At 38.0% G+C, this 20,418-nt stretch overlaps 1 protein-coding gene across 7 annotated transcripts in view; it reads right to left on the bottom strand.

Moving 5' to 3' along the window:
• The window catches only part of MARCHF1 (membrane associated ring-CH-type finger 1), a 224,355-nt gene that overhangs the window by 148,596 nt on the left and 55,341 nt on the right, over window positions 1–20,418 (bottom strand). For all 7 annotated transcript variants that reach the window (XM_054633556.2, XM_077177271.1, XM_077177276.1 and 4 more), the window contains one exon: window positions 1,783–1,861. The gene's annotated coding sequence lies outside the window, so the exon portion shown is untranslated. The remainder of the gene's footprint in view (window positions 1–1,782; window positions 1,862–20,418) is intronic.

Below are 20,418 nucleotides of genomic sequence, written 5' to 3' on the forward strand. Positions count from 1 at the left end.
AATGGATACACATCCACCCACATGCACACATATAAAAATAAAATATGAAGAAAATAACGAGAGCAATTAATTGAAAGAGAAGACAAAACTGAAATAATTTAGCCTATTCTACCTCAATCTTCTCTCTCATCATTTGTGCTCTTTTAAGGCTACTGTTATGATACGGCAAATCCACCTGACTAATGCTAAGTAATTAAACCTCTCAAATAATACTGAAAATCTGACTAATTCAGTTATTAAGACAGCATTATCAGAGGAGCACTTTTTCTTCTCTCTTCCTTGACTAATTGTAGAAGTCTCCTTGAATTATCCTGAAATAGCCCATCCGGATTCTTTGACAAACCTAAAGAAATGCTCCAGTGTTGGAGTAATTTTAATGCACTTAGGATAACACAGGACAATTGCTGAAGCTGCACCAGTACTTTGTGAATATTTACATAATAAAGACATTCTGTTTCTACTTTACAACCCAAAGTGCAGAATTCAGATTTTAATTTCTAACAGATTTGCTTATATTGGTACTTATTTTATGGTTGTCTCAAGTTACATCAGAGTGGTAAAGAGACAAAGAAGCACATTTTGAAGAAAATCAAATAAATATGAGCAGGTTTTCTGAAGCTTCATAAGGAGCTTGAAACGTGGAGGGCTAGTGTTTGCAAGCTTTTATTAGGTTGAAGATTTTATGTCAAACTAAATTACCTATGCTGCCCTTGTACAGGCGTTGCTGCTACTTTAAAATAGAGTGCTAGATAACAAAAATAATCTGAAATTATTACTTTTAAAGGATTAAACCCCTACTTATCAGTTTTGAAACGTTTTTCAGTAGTGCTTTCCCCCTTATAATTTTCAAGAACTTGCTATCTAGGTGATGCATAGTTCAACTATGATAATTACATACAAAAGGGAAAAAATTAACACATTGCTGAAATTGTAGCTTGCAAACTCCCAATCTCCTTCAGGCTATACTTTTTTGGCATATTTACATATTTTCAAATTATATCTTTTGACAGGGACTAAGAACTTCTGTATTCTGTTCTAAGCTCTGACACAACCCACATGAATCTGTCAAAAATCAAGCCTAATGGTTTTGGTTCCTTGTGTAAAATGGATCTTTTAATATTTTTCTTGCAATTTTGCTAGGAGAGCAAGTTCATATCTCCCAATTTAAGTATTTTGATGTAGATAATTAGACTCAGGATGAAAGCCACAGTTTAAATTCATAGGTGGAGTTTGTTGTGAAATACATACAAAATTAAATGAGTTCATTTTAGCTTGAAGAAAATTCTTTGCTACAAGTGACACAATTGTAAAGGGCACTATCATATAATTTAATAACTCTGAATCCCAAAGATGTCTCAGTCACAGCAGGCACCTGCATATGAAATCTTTGCAAAGAGCTTTTAGTGGTAGTTTCACACTCTCATACAAGTTTGAATAATTTTTACCCTTTAGTTTTAAAATAATTTCTGAAAAACAAGTAATTGCAGTTTAGAATGCATCCCAGTGGATGCAAAATCTGTAATGAAACAGCACGAAAATCTTGCTCGTTGGACTCTAAACCTTAACAGGTTTTATGGAAAATGGGAGATTTAGTTATTTACTTAGAGGAAAAATGTTTGTTTGGGCTTTACTAAAATAGAGAAAGTGAGTAATAGCACATGTTACCACATAATGCACTTGGAAAGGTTTTCTTCACAATTAAGCTGCAAGTCAAAATGCTAAAATAAAGTCTTTTTTTTCCCACCACAGTATAACACTTAACAACAGAAAAGAAGAACTTACAGGTAAAGCAATCTTTTAGAAAATTTCTGCTATGGCAGAGCTTCACATGACCTTTCACATTACTTCCTGGGTTCATTTCCTAGAAGAAATAGAAACAAGACACACATGAAACCAATTGCAATGTTAAAATAGTGTCTATTTCATTGCCTTAAAACAGGTTACGATGCAAGGCTTGGGAGAACTTTGTAGGCTGGTGTCTTCCAAAAGGCACAACCTAAGTAAAAATTCTGGACTTGAAAGGTAATCTTAAATAATTTTCATCAAATCCTGTACAAAATACTGATATCCATTATCTTTCTGTAGACTTTCAGACTGATTTGAGATCACTCCTTGACCTTCCTGAGCACAGGGAAACCACACATGATCTTTCCTCTATTCATCACAGTGGTACAAAAAGCCTTTGCATAGCCAGCTAACCCACATGGCATTGGCAGAATAACATTCAAAAATAAACAAAGCTTAATAAAACAAAACAAAAAAAAGCCAAAATGTGTGATTAGTTCTCCAGCAATGTTTTTATACATATTTGTTCACAAAACAGAGTAAAATACATAAAACACTTAACTGAAATAGTTTCTCATAAGAATAGCAAATACAAGCGCTGTCCTGCAAGGGACATTAGCCAGCAAAAGAATGGAGGTGCAGAGACACCTCTGGTGGGCATTTGCAGCAGGAAGCTCCCTGCTGAGGGGAGGTGAATCCCACAGCTGCTGCTTGGGGAGGTTTGCAGCCTGCTGGAGACTCAGGTCAGGACATTGCAAAGGGCTGCTGCAGACTACGATCCTGTGCTGCTCCTCCATACGAGCACCAAAAATGACACCAGAGGCAATGAAGAAAGCACTGAGCATTGATTATGCTGCTGATTATGTGGGGGGTTGGGGTCAAGTGCATGGAGACTCCAGGCAGTTTTCCCCTCAATCCTTCCAGAAAGGCAGAAAGGTGAAAAAGGAAGTAACAGATCCCATAAGAATTTGTTGCACAGCTGGTGTGGGCTGTGGGGCTTTAGATTTTAAACAATCACGGGATATTCTACAAGGACAGAGGATGGTTTAGCAGAGATGCTGTCCACCTAAGTGGAGAAAAACATTTTGACAACAGGCTGGCCAATCCAGTAATGAGAATTCAAACTAGGAATAGCAGGAGTAGGAGAGCATGAGCAGCAATCAAGAGAGGAAGTAAAGTGCCAGGCTGGCAAGCAAAGAGTATGGGGTAATGTCAACAGGAAGAAATTTGTAAGCAAAAAACCAGGGCTGTAGGGGTCCCACCCCAACTGTGTACACGTAGATAGGGAAACGCCTTCCAGGCAGAATTATGGTAAAGGTATTCTATCTTTTCTGGGGAAAAAGCATGCTTTTGTGCCTCTTGAAATAGCCTGTTTGCTAATGCACACAGCAGAGCAAACAGGACAAATTAAGAGGTCTGCATGCAGTAGGAGAATTTCAACTTTACTGGGATCAAAGACATGGGTAGTCTCAGCTGGTGCTGTGCAGCATAAGGAAGGCTATGGGCAATGGTTTCCCTGTCACAAGATATAATGAAAAGATATCTCCTGGTGGAGAGGTCACAAAAGTTATGAAGAAGGCCAATACACTAAATGCCCTGTTCATCTCACTCTTTACTGATAAAACCATCCCTCAGCTATCTCAGGTCCCTGAAAGCCATAGGAAAGCCTTAAAGCAAGGCAGATTTCCTCTCAGTGGAGGAGAGACAGGTTAGGAAGCATTTAAACCAACTGGACACACACAGATCCATGGGCCATAATGAGATGCACCACACATATTGAGGGTTGGCTGATGTCATTGTGAGAGCATTCAAACACTGAAAGATCAAAAAGGATAACAGATCAAGGTGAGGGGAAGAAACTCTGAGGACTGGAAGAGAATAAATATCACCTCCACTTTCAAGAACTCAGTCCCAGCCTCACCTCAACTCCTAGGAAAGGAATGGAGAAAATAAACCTGAAAGCCATTGCAAAACAGAGGAGGGATAAGAATGTATTTGGACATGGTAAGCATGAATACATGGAGGGGAAATTGTGCCTGATCAACCTGATAGCCTTTCACAATGAGCACGCTGACCCAGTGGACAAGGACAGAACACTGAACATTGCTTATCTTGACTTTAATAATGTTTCTGTCACAGCCTTGCATTGTCTTCTCCCTGAAAAACTGATGAAACACAAAACAGATGAATGGAGAGTAAGGCAAACAGAAAAGTGACTGAATTGCTGGCCAAAAAAGGTTGTGGATCAGCACCACCAGGTTCACTGGAGGATAGTCATCAAAGGCACACACCAAGTGTCAATACAAAAGCCAATACTGCTCAGCAACTCATCAATAACTCACAAGTTGAGACAGAATTCATGGATAATACAAAACTAAGAGTAGCTGATACATGGCAGGTTGTCCTGGCATTCAGAAAAACCTTGACAGGCTGAGGAATGGGCCAACAGTGACCTCATGAAGTTCAATACAGGGAAAAGGCGAAGTGCTGCACTTGGCAGGAATAATCCCATGGATGCTGGCAGAAAAGGGCCCGAGGGACAACAAGCTGGCTGTGAGCCAGCAGTGTGCCCTTGCAGCAAAGAAGCTCCACAGCAACCCTCACTGCACGAGGAAGAGCATCACCAGCACACTGAGGGAGAACATCCCTCCCCTCTGCTCAGCCATCCTGAATGCTGCAGTGGCCAGCCCAGAACTGGGCCCAAGAGAGACAAAGAGTTACTGCAGCAAGGCCAGCTAAAGGAGGTAAGTAAAGGATTGGAGCACTTTTTGTATGAGGAGAGGCTGTGAGAGGTGGGGGCCTTGAGAAGAGAAGGCTCAACAGGATCTGTCCTACGCTTACAGACACCTATCAGTGGCAGAATAAGGAAGGCAGAACTTTTCTCAGTGGTATCAAGTGAAAGGACAAGAGACAGCAGGCACAAATTAAACACAAGATATCCCATTTAAACATGATTTTTTTTTCTATGGGGGTGGTCAACCAATGGCACAGGATGCCCAAGATGCATGTCCATCCTTGCAGATATTCAAAAGCCCACTGGGCACAGTCCTGGGCAATGTGTGCTAGGTGACCCCATGACCCTGCTCTGACCAAAGGACTAGCCAGTCTTCAGAGGTCTCTCCCACCCACAACATATCTATGATTCTGGAAAGCAAATTATTTAACTGGACTCGCTTAAAATAAATTGAAAAGAGGTTAAATTAATCACCCATGAAATCTCTTCTCCACAATGCATGGGGGAATAAAAAGTACAATCAGCTAGTGTAAATACACTAGCTGTAGTACAATACTAGTACAATACAGCTAGCGTAAAAGCCTTTAAAAGGTTATAGCTGAAAGCTAGAAATACACAGGAACCCTGACGCTAATGAATGTCAACATGTCCTTTGGACTCCTGGATATTGATAGCAAGATTTTAAAACCATAGATTAAAAGCAACAGGAGAAATTCAGATGCTCTGATCCAATTAATTGTCTCTCTGTCTGCAGATATTCAAAGCCCAGCTGGATGTGTTTCTGTGTAAGCTGCTCTAGCTGACTCTGCCTTGGCACAGGGGGTGGACCAGATGATCTCCAGAGGTCGCTTTCAACCCTAACAATTCTGTGATTCTGTCATTGTGAAAGATAAAAATTTTCCCCAATAATTCCTGCTGCTAACACTCCTAGTTTCCCATGAGAAAGCAGAACATAAATAAACATAGAACTTCAGGTAAGTATTCACATCCAATATTTAAAATTGGTTAACAACAAATGCATCAAATATATTTCCTCTCCTAATGGAAAGATATAGTGAAAAGTAAACAAACTTTGCTCTGACCACTCAAAATAGTTGGCTAACATGCACTCTAAAAATGTGAATCACCTGCATAGTGTTCAGTGGAATAGAATTTCATGGCATATTATACTAAATGCAAACACCAACATAAGCATTAATAGATTTATGACAGCATCTCCCAAAGAATTGTTCCACTCATGTGGAGACATCAACCTGTGGAATAAGTTTTATAAGTCATGAAGAACAGAAGCACAAATAGACTGTAGAAAATCCAAAGAAATACTCCATAATCAACATATTACTCAGAGGGGAAAAAAACCCCTTTGATCAATCATACATCTTCAAGGGATCAGATAAAGCTTTTATTTTTCCATAAGTTTTTTCTTTATGCAAGTTTGAATTTGAGTTGTTGAAAAGATATGATTACTATTTATATTTCAAGTTTTCTAATGACCTATCTATTATTGTTATATATTGGTCGCCAGGCAAAACAAAGAATACATGTTAAACAGAAATACAGTTTATTTCTGCACACAGGTACTCATAAAAAGGCATGCTACATGTAGACAGTCACATGGGCATCTTTTGTGTTCATGTTGCTATGGAAACAAACTTGTGTGTAACCAAACATGATTACAAAGACATTCCAGCTCTTAAACAGAGTATGAGTCTTATATTTTTTTATTTCTTAAATCAAGGATAAAAGCTGGTTTATAAGGTTATAGAAGAGCTGCCAGTAGCTTCATGTGAAGCCAACAAAATTATAACATCTTAAATACAAAGATTTTTCATTTCATAGTGTTTGTGTACTTAAATGCAACTTCAGAGACTAGCCCAAAACAGCAGTAGATTATGGCATAAAGGACACCACGGATTTCCCATTATACAGAAGATGAGGCAGATAAACCTGGCATTTTCTCTGATTTCTTGGAAACAAAATTTATAGGAAACTTTCACTGTGGAACTACTCATATCAAACAGCATGCACATTTAAAAAAGGGCAAATCAAAGAACTATGTTATAGATTTAAGTTCCTGTTTTCCTATTTTTTCACAGAGCATTAAACAATCTCTATTCAATACCTGTATCTGTTTTATTTATCTTGGTCCATCTGCTATCCAAATGTTCTTGCAAAGCAGTTTCCCATGGCAACACCAAATATCACACAGTCTCAGTCTTCTGTCAAAGCCCTTCTAACTGATCCACTCCTGAATTCAAACAGCATATTTTTCTGCAGTATTTAAGTAAACAATAAATGGAGTACTTCTTCAAGCAAAAAAAAAACCCCACATGAATGAAATAAGTACCCATGAATAAGCTCCTCTCTTCAGGCATTTATTTTTTATTTTGTTGTTTTAATAATTTCATTTTTCAAGAGCATTACATTTAAATCATCTAAAGCAAGGTGGGAGATACAGGTTATTTAAAAACCCTGTCAATATGATGGTAGTCTTTACTTAATTAAAATTTCAAAATCATTACTTTGCATGTAGCAAAACAAATGGTGCAAAAGTTTTAAACAAAAAGGAAATAATATGTTGAAATGTAATTTTGGAATGAAAAAACCACAATGGCTGCTTATTGTGGGACAACTTCTGATAGACATCATCACCTAGAATATATTACTAGCCAGCCCCCTCTAATTTTTACATCCTCATATTTATAATGACCAAAGAAATGTAAATAAAGAGAAAAATTTCTCAATACATTTTCATTCAAGATAAACTAGTAACATTGATTCCATGAAAGTAACTCATATTTTACCTGGGATTCTATCTTGAGAACCTGTTCTCCCTGAATTAAGACATGGAAGAAACATACATTTTTAAATTATGTTCTTCTGAAAAACTCGCTTAAAGTAAGCATCAAAAAATCCCAAACTCTTCAGTAAATATCACCTTAGTCCTGAGCACACTGATTCTGTGTGAAATTGCAACAAAAGTGTTGTTCAAGGTGCACATTAAAGAAGAAATGTTCAGATTAGGAAAACTAGCCTACTGAATTTCTGAGTCTGATATCTTTTATTTTAGATTTGTCTGACCAAAACCAAGATCAGCTAGGAACAAGCCCTGTGGAGATCTGAAAAATAATCAGACATTCTGGATCATTCCTACACCACAACACTTTAGTTTATGGTAGTTTATAGCCTACAGCTACTTCAAGAACTACTACAACTGAGCAATCTCAGATCCACAGTAAACAACAGGATTAAATTCCCACAATAATTTCCCATCAGCATCCCCTCCTGTCCTGGCTATGGCTGGCATCAAGTTAACAGTGTCCTTAGTAGCTGGCACAGTGCTGTGTTCTGGATTCCATGCAGGGATAATGCTTCTGACACGCTCCTGGTTTTGGTTGCTGCCCAGCAGTGCTCACCCCAAATCAAGGACTTCTCACTGCCTCAGGCTCTGCCAGTGAGGAGGTGGCACATGCAGCTGTGAGGGAGCACAGCTGGGACAGCTGACCCCAAATGGCCAAAGGGATATTCCCTACCTCAGAATGTCACACCCAGCATACAAACTGGGGGAAGCTGGCTGGAAGGGGCTGAGCACTGCTTTCAGAAGGGCTGGGCATCCATGAGCAGGGGGTGAGAAGTCGCAGTGCGCATCACTTGTTTCTCTTGGGTTTTCATCATAGAATCAGTCATCTCCCTCTTTTTCATTACTATCAGTATAATTAGGATTATTTATATATTATTTTGTTTCAATTATTAAACTCACAAACCCTTAATCCATGAACCCTACTTTTTTTCCTGATTCTCTTCCGCACTGGAGGGTAGTGGGTGAGTGGCTGCCTGACACTCAGTTGCCAGCTGGAATGACATCACTCTACCTTTCCCTATAATTTCCTTGGGTTATTCTTGGGTTTTCCAGGCACACTCATCTGCTCACCTTGGAATTTGGCCCAAACACGTTTTGCAGATTAGCCTAGATTTCTGGTCTCTATGGTGAAATTCTGTACAATGATTCTGCTATTTTTAGTTAGAAAGGCTTCTTTACATGTTTTAGACATAAATGACACCATGGACTAAGGAAGCAAAATGTGGCATTTCTACAGAGCACAGGGCAGATCTACAACAGGAGTAGAATTCAGCTGGTCTGTTGCATATGCACCAAGTCAGTCCACTTCATGAATATATGCAAATATTGCTGGAGGGATAAACCAAAATACAAATAAGAAGAGCCCTCTGTCTGCAAATAAGAGCAGATAAATATGCCTCTACAAAACCACCTGTATGCTCAGCTGCTACCTTTCCTGTGGTTTACTACCCAACAGCCAAAGTACATTGCCCACAATTATCTGTGTACTGACGTGAACAATAAATGCATTTTATCATTCCACTCTAAAAACTTTTATTCTGCATTTTAACTAGCCATTGAAATAAGCCTGTGGATTTATGAGTGACATGTTTTTGATTCTAATGCATTTTATTTTCCAAGCAAAGACAGGTAGTAGAACTGATTCCATCAGTCACTAGGGTCATCCTAAAAACTGTTAATTCAATCCTTAATTGTATAAGCCTAACCATGAATGTGTTTTATTATTTTTCACTCTACACAAAGTGCTTCTCTTAAATATGTAGGTTGGTTTCCCTGGTTGGTAAGAAAATCAAAGTTAAAAATATTTCAGCCAAACTTACAGTGAAAGCTACAAAAAAAACATTAAGTTTTCATCAAACCACACATATTTGTGTTTACCTGTCCATAGGAGGATTCGATTTTGACTCATTTCAAAATACCACAGTAAAAACATCAGTGATGAAATGACCAGTAATAGTAAATTTCATCACATGCTACAGCCTGTGGTACATGTCTGATGAACTGGCTACAAGCAAAGCATGTTTTGCAAAATATTTTTCAAATATGCTACTTCAAAAGTTATTATTTAGTCTAAAAATAAAGTAAAAATTCTTAGAGGACTAACATCCGGCTTTTTCTGAAAATCTGAAAGGCTATAATAAAGACTTTAAGTTATTACAATCTATTCTGCAAATGGCTAAGCAGCCAGGACCATGTTCATTTATGCTTTGTCCTTTTACGCTTTCAGGGTGCTGTGTAGCCATAGTAACTATGCTTTTTCTCTGCAAAATCCATTAGCTGGTTTCAATCTGGGATTCAATACTACCATAATCAAAGCCAAAGATGAAAAAAAAAATCGTGATTAAGAAAAAGATTGTTGGTGACAAGCATTTCTTTTAAAAGCAATTTCTGCATATCTATGCTTTATACACAACAGCAAAAGAAACCAAAAGATTAAAAGGACATCAAAAGATAAATTCAAAATTAATTTTAAAATTAGGTTACCATCAGGAATTACAAACTATTTCCTCAAACCAGATAGTTCAGAAGACTAGGATAAGCTCTATCCTGCATCCTATTTGTATGTTGTTTTTAGTCACAACAGCACTAAACACCTTCAAATGCCAGCTCAGTCCTGGCACTGGTTACAGATAAACTAAACTAATGACAATGTCACTGCTTGCTTGAATCCTAATTACAAGAAGGTACACTTGGTAACCAAGAGGAGGCACATTTTCTGCAAGCAATTGGTATATACTCCACAGCTGGATTTTGAAAGTGTTGGAACCTATTCCACTAACCATTAATTTAAAAATAAATTCCTTGAGTCTTTGCACTGGATACCATATTCCTTAACTGAAAATTTTCATTGCCTCCTCAGCTATTTTATTGTTAGTTCATCCTCTGCTGATTGCTCAAATTCCATTTGCTTCTGCATTATATTAGAATCAAACATGATTCAAAGATAAAAATCTGCCATGGCAAGAGTGTGCATATTTGGGCTGGGGAAGGGGAGGATATCCCCTAATAAGAGAAAATTATCCATAATGGCATTTTATTTCTGCATTCCAGCTTCCTATCCTGCCATAGCCCTTCTTGTAACAAGCATCAAGAAAGAATGGCAAGGCTGTGGCTGTATAGGGTAAAGAAAGACTGCAGGATTACTTTTAAGAGACCACAAAAATTGCAAAATGAACTCATACTTGCATTCAATAGAATTTAAAAAAATAAACTTCATGAGTGATCTGAATCTAAACTTTCTGCTTTTTCCCTATATTACACAAGTTGTAAAGCCCTGACTTCACTGAAGTTAACAGCACAACTGCCATTTCACTAGAGCAAAGATTTCACCCCATGTATATTTCATGACAAGGACGACACAAGAGAGGCTTAAAGGTCATGCTTTCCCTGTCACTACAGCAGAGGACAAAGTCACATCATCATGGCTCCTACACCTAGCTTGTCCAAGGATTCTGTGATCACCAGCCTAGCCCTGGTCTACATCAGAATGACAGCACTTTCTAGAAGTCACAGCATAAACAACACTAACAGTTTCCAGGAGTTCAACTCTCAAAGAAAGATGCATAGAATACTTCTTTCCAAGTATTCTTGGTTCTGCCTTTCCAAGAAGAACTGACAGAGGCTCACCTTTACTTCAAAACAGTATGAGCATACTGAGAAAGACAGAACATTTTGACAAGAGACTTTTTGTCATTAGCAGTGACTGCACAATTTCATCCAATCAGCTACAGAACAAAGTACTTCTGTGTATATTGGTAGAATACTCTATGAACTGAAATCTTTGGAGAAGATATGCAGGTCCTTTCCTTTTTCCACCCAGTCTTCCTGATGCAAAAACTCATAACAGGAAGCAGCACTGATGGTAAAAATCACAGGAAATCAAATTCAGCCCTGAACAGTATTCAGAAAAATAAAATTACCAAAAGAGCCCCAAAACAAAACCAAAACCAACCAACCAAAAGCTGCAACCACAACAAATCAGAAAAGCTGGAGATTGCATAGAGCGTAAAGACGTGTAGGTGCTCCCAGCAGACTTGCAAGTGTTGCAGAATCCAATGAAAGCTTTTGCAAGTAACACAGCTTAGAATGCCTTGAAAAACACCAATAATTTTCTGTTCCCACAGGCTTTAAATCAAAATACTGCACAGCATTGTCTGTGTATGTGCCTGTTTAGGTAACTTTAACATTCACCTACAATTACTCCATAAAATTTTTTGTCAAAATTCAAAAGCCATTTTTCCTTCTTTTTCTCATTAAATTAAGAGAGACACCAAAATTTTAGGGTGCATATTTTCATAGCTTTGGTTTTTCCTGGATTTCAAGACCTAAGGATAATCCAGAAGTTTTAAGTTATGAGGAAATACAAGCCAAACCTATCTTTAAAACCTGAAGTACCTATTAAAATAAACTTGGAAGAGAACTGGTCATTGGAAGTTTTATTTTGTTTGGCATTAGAAAACAAAGGAACTTCACACCATAAAAATGCCCATATGTCATCTCCATCTGAGGAGGCTCTCTAAAGATGTTTTCTATGTCCAAGGATATCACTTCTTTCACATAAACCTCCCTGCTTACTCTCCATTCCAGCATCTGCAGTTGCCATAGTTACCATTTTGCATGACCACACTGTGAGTGGTGACCTCACATTCAATAAATCCCCAAAGGCTCAAAGTTTGCAAAATATTTCAAGGTTTGTGCAGAAATTTTGCCATGAATTTTCACTAAAACACTGCAGGTGCCAAGGCACTTTCAAACAAATCTCTCTTTTTGAAGACTGTATATTGTATTTGCAAACTTTCAGCCACAATGAGAATATAGGAAGTGAATGAAGGTATCGGAACCAGAATCACAGAAAAAGTCATTAAATATATTCTAAGAATTTCAATGTGCAATTTTCATTATGATTCAAAAATTTTAAATAAGGAAGGTGACCCAAGTGGAATCAGGTTTCCTCTTTCCAAATTCCAAAAATTACAAAGAAAAATCCTTTAAAATTCCTAAACCAGAAGTTAGTAAACAGGACCCGAGTTAAAGCATTTATGGATAAACCTTCCATAGATACTTTCATCACAGCTACCATGAACACAAAAGACACAATCAGAAACCTTTCTCTTGAGCTTGACAGATGGCAAAAACAAACCATGTCATGACCATAACAGATAAGTCACTTAACTAATCTCATCATAAACAAAAGCAGATATATTGGATTTCTGCATGAGGTTCCACAGCCCTTAAGGAATAGGAATATAAAGAACTCTTCTTAGAGGAATTCTGTGCTGTGTTTGAAATCTTTAACATGATACAGATTACTATTGACTGATATATAAAATTCAGGTACAAATTACATCTCTCCAAGAAGCAGACCTTGGACCCTGCTAGAAGCTTCCAAAGAAAAACTCTTCTCCCCACTTTTCCTGCAGATGAAAAGCACACACATGATTATGGAAACTGTCCTACCTTCCAAATATGGGATTGCCACAATAAATATAAGGTAAAGATTGAATAACTTGCAATACTTTCTTTTAATAAATTATTATAAACTACATGCCATCCAGTTTGTTCTGTTAGATCAGATGCCTTACATGCCACTCAACTTTTGTGTTTCCTACACCCCAAATCAAAAGAGAACATGATGAGATGAAAAGAACCCATCTGGATTACATGAATATGATACTAACAGGGAAAGGGACCTAATGGAATTATGAAAACATCATACCCATCCACTTATTAGCATACATAAAACTTTTAAATCAGAAATTTTTGTCACAGAGCATCTCTAGCTCAACAGTTAACACTAAGGATCAAATGTGAGAGAAGGTTATTTTCATATTCATCCTGTGATCTTTCATATGCAAAGCAGCATCACCCTGTTCCTTATCTCTCAAAACTCCACTCTTCTATGAACACACTTGAAGATTCTGCACTGGCTTTAACCTTAGAATAACAATGACTAAAAGCCATCTGTGACAGCCCAGCACTTTGCCATAGATGCATTTATTTCCCTGCTTGGCATATTTGGCATCTTTCTCACTTATAATGTCACCAGATTTTTTTAAATTACTCTTCTGCTGACACTAACCCCACTGATCTCAGGTTTCCCCATGCAGACAGAGCAACTAGAAGAAGGGTTCTTGTCTTTCCACCATGTCCTGACATGAAAACAAGAGGACACTGGAAAATCAGTGGATTATCTCGAGCTGGATGAAGTAGATGTTAATGCTTCCCATAAACCTCAGAAATCAGGAAAACAGATTTCTGTACTTGTTGATTGACTTTTTAGATTAATTATTGGTGTCTGTGCACAAACTACTGCATTTCCATGTATATTTAACAATCCTTGCTCACACCAACAGCTAGTATTAATCAAATTTTCCATCTAAAATCAAGAGTGATCAACAATGAAAACTGTCCACAGTGTACAGCTCAGAGCACTGTGGATCAGGAGCACCAAGTCCAGCTGTAGGCCAGTCATCAAAGACACACCCCAGGAGTCAACAGGAGAGCCAATATTGTTCAATACCTCCATCAGTAAGTTGCAAGGTGAGACAGAGTGCCCCTTCAGCAAGTTCACAGACAGTGCAAAACCAGAAGCAGTCAATACCTCAGAGGGTTGCGCTGCTATTAAGAGGAACCTTGACAGGCTGAGAAAAGAGCAAAAGACACGAAATGCAACCAAGAGGAAGTGCAAAGTCCTGTTCTTGTGGAGGAACACCAGGCACCAGTATGGGCTGGGGGCCAAATCACAGGGAAGCAGCTTTGCCAAGTGGGACCTGACAGTCCTGGTAGACAAGCTGACTGTGAGCCAGCAGTGTGCCCTAACATCAAAGATGGCTCAGAGCAACTTGGCCTCTCCAGGAGGTCAAAACTGGTGCTCCTTTCCCTCTGTTCAGTAGCAGTGACAAACATCTGGAAGGCTCACTCCAGCCTCAAGCTCCCTAGTAAAAAAGAGCACAGTGAAGGAAATTCAGTGAAGGGCAACAAAGATGATTAAGGGACAAAATCATCTTTTTTTATGAGAAGCTGACAGAGATAAAGGCACTCAGCATGGTGAAGAGATGTCTCAGGGATGGGACACACAAAACAAAGAGAGAGACTTGGGTTTGCCAGTGGTGACCAGTCAGTCACAGGACAGAGGGAACAGGACACAAACAATACAGGAAATTGCAGTGAAAGATCAAGAAAGCCTTTCTTATTGTCACATTGGGCAAACACTGGAAAAATGTCACCAAGGTGGATTGCGGAGTCTTCATTCTTGTATAAACTCAAAATTTGACTTGATACAGCCCTGCAAGTCCCTTCCAAACTCAACTATTCTGTGAGTCTCTTAAGAACAAACATGTCTGGTTTTAAAACAGGGAACCCAGGTGAGGCTTCTCACCCACACTGAGAGTTAAGAGTGTCTACACAGTGTTCTGTTATGATCCACACTATGTTCTTGCATAGAGTCAACTGCATGCAGAACTGAACCACTACATTTTCATTATGTCTGTCTGTTGCTTTGAAAGTAATTGTTCTCATATTGATCAGCAACATTAGTGCTCAATTATTTGAAAAAATGAAAAAAAATCTTAAACTAGGAAAAAGTATTTACAGGAATGAGTGTTCTGTGATTTTTTTTCAATTGCCTTACAGTATTATTTTTTCATAATGTGAACACTTGGATTTCATTGTGCAGATTTTTCAAAGTACCATCTGTTTTTCAAGTCCTCATAGATTTTGCCATTAATAAATCTAAATCCCTGCCATCCTCATTCACTATACAAAATAGGCATTGCATATCACTCAAAATATGAAAAAAAATTCTCCAAGTTTGAAATTCTCTATGAAGTGAGCTGTAGCTCTCATTTTGCATTTCATACTTATCAGACAACTGTTTTACAATTTAAATGTTATGTCAACTCATCCATAACCTTCTTTTATGTTCTATTTCAACACTTTGTGAATAGAATATTAATCTATCATTTAAATTTGTACTTAATTGAAGAAAACTCAGTTCTCTCAGTTCATGAATTTGAGAATTTATAGTACCTAGTTGTCAAGTGATATTCAGCAAGCTGTCATGAGGAAGAAGTACTACACATACCTTCCTGTCCCCAAATGCTGGCTTCTATTACAGACCTTCATTCCTAACACAGCAACAGGGAGTCATTTTACCTTGCCCTGAAACAATTATTCCCACCTACATATCCAGCTAGAATTTTTTCCTAAATTAAAATCATCACTAGCTTATTTTTTTTTTATGCGGAGTTCATTTAAACCTAAACGTCTTCCAAGCTTAGTTAACAGGAGGCTGCTAAGATGACCCTTTTCCTAAAACCAAGGAAGGAAGTAAAAGCAGAAGAAAAAAAATACAAGGATTTTTGTGATATTACTGAGTTGCAACTGTTTATGAATCTACATCTGCAGAAACCAAAAGAAAGTATAACACAGGGTGAAAGGTACGTAACCAGTGACAGGGTGCATAAACTGCACTAGGTCACAGAGAATCTGGTACTTGCTTCCTCATGACAATAAAATATTCTGAGGATGACTTAGAAGTAAGAGAGATGTCATAACACAGCCTTTTGCTTCTGTACTATGATTTCTTTAAAGAGGAAATAAGATTTGCTATCCCAGATGGTGCCACCCTGAAGCAGCATTTAGGAGACTGCCTCTCGTAGTGCGCCGCTTTGCTAAATTAACAAAGTCTTACTTAACAAGCTAGAGGAAGTACAACCACAGCTCCTGCATATCTAAGATGCAATACAATGAAAATGCTGTCCTGAACTTGGAGCAAAACATTTAAGTTCATGCCTCAGGCAATGCAATTTCTGGAACAGGAGAAACACTCAAGGCACCGTCTGACCGGTACCAGCCTCACTCACTTAACATTTTCAGCCCACAATTCTGGATACTATATTCACAAAATCTCCACTGCATTACTTCTCTTCTCCGCTAGGGAGAGTGCAGTATTATACCCTGACATTAATTAAACCAAACCACAATACTAAAATTGGTCTAGAAAAATTGTGCAACATACTTTTCCAGACAACATGTATACCCTAAATTCCTAGAGTGAATGGCTAGTGTTAAGAAAAATCTTAATTTAAAAACTGCCACGGGACCAAAAGCATTTTTAGCTGAAACTTTTTATTTTCACTTTTCTTAGGAAAACAACAAAACCAAAACCAAACCAAACAAACAAACCAAACCTAGCTCCATTTTCATATGCACAAGCAAGGTACATCATCTCAGACTTTTTTCCTAGCAAATACTCAAGGAATAGCCGCATTTCAACCAGTGCTACATTGAAGTATTCTACACTTCATAAACTCAAGATACTATTTAGCTACAGAAAACATGAAAATGCCATCCTCACTTTGTTCCTAATTTTTTGCCAGTAGCTGACTTTTCAAGATCAAGGGAGCTTCATACAATTGAAAAAGGGTGCTAAGATCTTAAGGAGAGGGATAAAAAAAGATAAGAAAGGCAAGTTCTGTAATTTAAACAGCAGCTGGCATTTGCTTCTGCTTCTTCTGTGAGTTGCTGCACACTGCAACGGTCACTCAAATTTACCACAATCCCAAATCCATTCAGTGGATTTATCTGCACTACTACTTTAGTCATCAATTACAGTAAATTCTGATTAATTGATGCAGCACCTTTTTCTTGCAAATAAATTTGAATGCAAAATGAAATCTTGGAGTAAGGAATTTGGTTCTAAAGGGTAACCAGAATGAAGTTTTGCACATAGTCATCTCTCCCATCCCTGCACTGCAAGTTTCTGGGTACTAGTCTCAACTCAAGCCTGAAATTCCAGCAAGAGTCTGGTTTGTAACAAACTCCAGGCAGTTCTTTTTCAATCCTCCAGAATCTTTCTAACCATCTTTAACAACCGAACTCGCAGAAGCCAGACTGCTCCTCCAAAGCCCATGTTACTGCCTTTTTTTAGCCTTTCTAGCAGCTGAGTGAGTCTCTGACTCCCTGCTCCACCCAGCCTAACAAAGCCATTCTCCAGGCAAAAACAGGGAGCTGCTTGCTGGCAAGGAACAGTCACCCCTTCATCGCCAAGATTTCTTCCAGAAAACATTTCTTAGCATCTGAAGGATGGCAGCCATCTTCTACCATGCTCCAGCTATGTCCCTTTCAGGAGAAGCAGATACAGAGCAGGTAATAAACTGCAAACAAACTGCACAGATCAACCATCACACATCTATGCAGATTCTTAAGTGATCAGGTAGATAACAACTTGACAGATGTACAAATTTGGAATGATTTGAGGTAAAGTTCATATGAGAAACATACTTATGTAGATTCCTTTTTGCCATCAAAACAGCATTTGTTCTCTGCTGCTTATGCATGTTTTTCCAATACATTCTGCCTCATTGAAGCACTACATGCTGGCTAAAATACACTTAAGGATCCCATTTTTTTGTCATTAATTACTTCAGACATCAAGTTCTGCAACTCGAAGCTCATCATCTCAAAACTCAATCACTGTACTGCACTTAGGTAAATATCCCCAAGATACATCATCAAGCATATTTTCCACGTCATCTGTAGAGGCTGAAAATGGTCCTTCTATTACAGTTCACTTAAAATGGAACCAAATTGAGAAAGAAAACTATCATCATCTTCCAGGTCCCTGCTGTGATGTAAAGCCTCAGAGAAAAAACAAATTAGATCCTTCAGAAAAGGAAAAGAAAACCAACAACCAAACCCAGCAAACAAACAAACAAAAAAAACCAAAAAACACCCAAAAAAAACGAAAACAAAACAACACCCTACCTACTAACATAGTAACTACTACTAACCTACTAAAGCAAAGCTACCCAGAGTGCCAATCAGAAAGGCCTCTGCAGTCTGTGTACAAAAACATGCTTCTGCCCTCCAAGAGAGAGTCCAATCAACAAGAGCAAGCATGAGCAAGCATGGCAGGGAATCATGTCCTCATGGATGTCTTTTTCATGATCCTGTGGCTGCATCTTACCTAACACCATATATTGGTAGATCTTGTCAAATTAAGAAAATACCTCTAATTCTCAGAGCTGCCATTAGGTGTCTTTTAGTTAACCCTAAATACTTTTCCTCACAGTAACCAACTCTGAAGTCTCTCTCCAACTATTAAGAGGAAAATCCTTATTTTAACCAAATTCTTTCCATGTAATCCAGAAAAAGAATGACAGCATGTAACTATTAAACTGCTTTGAATTTGGCAAAGAGTTTAATATAACCACAACTGATGTTCTGGTGGGCCCTTCCCAAAACTGCCAATAGCCCCTCACATAAATCACTGCTAAATCAGGAAAGGGAAACCAGAAGATGTAAACCAGGGAAAAAGGTAATAAATATCTTCACATTTGAAAGCCCCAGGTGACCTTCTGACATAAATTCCTACTGCTCTGCTTTCTACTGATTTATTAGTAATTTATATATACATATATAGAATAGAAAACCACTCATAGGCAAGATTCATAGGTGGATTATGGCTATTTCCACTAAGGTAAATGATGTCTCTAAGGATGTACATTTTGTCTCTTCTGCTCTGCCAGAATACTACTGAGTGCCAGGTTTCAGTCCACAGCTTTAGGCAACCAGTGAGTGGTCTAGCTTAAAGAGAGCTACAAGGCTGTAAAAGAGGCTGGAATAAAAGAACAGAACTACTCCACTCCGTAAGTGAAGTAGAACTGCCTCTCCCATGGGATATATTTACTTGTGCAAAACCAAAGTTTTCTAGTTGCAAAAGCCTCTAGCTTCTGACCTACCTAGGCTCATCAGAACCCTCTCAAAGGCATTTAATGAACTTAAACCTTTCCACATAACTGTAGTGCAAAACCAAAACCCAAGTCTTTTCTATCAAGAACAAGAAAAAATCCATGCACAAACCTCTTCCTTAAGGAAAGAAAAGGCAATAATTAAACCCCAGACAGATGCTATCCACAGGCAGACTAACATCCCCAACTACTAGAGCGAGGTGCTCACAGAACACAACACACCATCCAATTGCCAACACAGCTGGAATAGCAAGCACAGGGCTCGAAATCTTGGGAGTCAGAAATGGATGGTGAATGAAAAATTAACCTATTGAAAAAACAAATGGAAGAAATAACAAGTCTAGGTAATGTTGAATCTAACTACTGTTTCTAGGTATTTTCACTACAAATCATTTAAAGCACAAAGGAACACTAATGACAAATTTGTAACACATTTGTCAATAAGAAACAAGACAAATCCAAGGACATGAATTGATATAGACAATATTTATCTTCTTCTTTTAATCTAGACAACAGACTGACTGACCTGCCACAACAAAACCAAAATCTCTGATATAAGACCTGTTGTACCTTGAGAAACCCCTCCCCCAGCAAAAAATTAAATTTGATGCACACTAGTCCAGCAGGTAGTTTGGATTTTATGGCACGGTCCAAGAGTTTATGTCCTTCTACTGCTTCTATTTGCTCCCAAGTTCCTCTCTTTGTGATGAATAAACTTCTTCACAGCAGCATTTTTTTAATTCATTTTTTTATTTCTATTCATTCAGATCCATGTTTTAATTATCACGGAAGCAAGAGCTCCAGTATTGCAATTCTTGCTCTTTTGTGAGTAAAAAAATAAAGATAGTATCTATAATTGTTTTTTTCACTGCCTGGTTGATTAGATTCATAAACATACTGTATGGGGAGCCAAATTCTCCCAGGACTAGTCTAATTAACAAGCCATCAGCCATGCTGATTACAGGCACTCCTCGAGAACTTTAAATCAATAGTTCTCAAAGTAACTGCAAATCTCATGTGCTGTTTCAGGGAACAGTTATGCTTTTTGGTTTTAATAGAGGGTTACAATGGTCACAGAAGAGTAAAATACTTACACAGAGATTTTTTTTAATTGCTTTCCAAAAGCATGGTGGCCTATTACTTGACTCACATATTTACCATTGCACTTATCAACTAAAGAAAAAAAATTTATGCTATGAAATATTCTCAGTTTGGGGATGTAGATTTTGACTTTACATTTCAGAATAAAAGAAAGTGAAGCTATATGGTTATGTGATTCGATGATT

Source organism: Agelaius phoeniceus, chromosome 4 (genome assembly GCF_051311805.1).
Source record: "Agelaius phoeniceus isolate bAgePho1 chromosome 4, bAgePho1.hap1, whole genome shotgun sequence".
In the NCBI taxonomy this organism is placed as follows: domain Eukaryota; kingdom Metazoa; phylum Chordata; class Aves; order Passeriformes; family Icteridae; genus Agelaius; species Agelaius phoeniceus.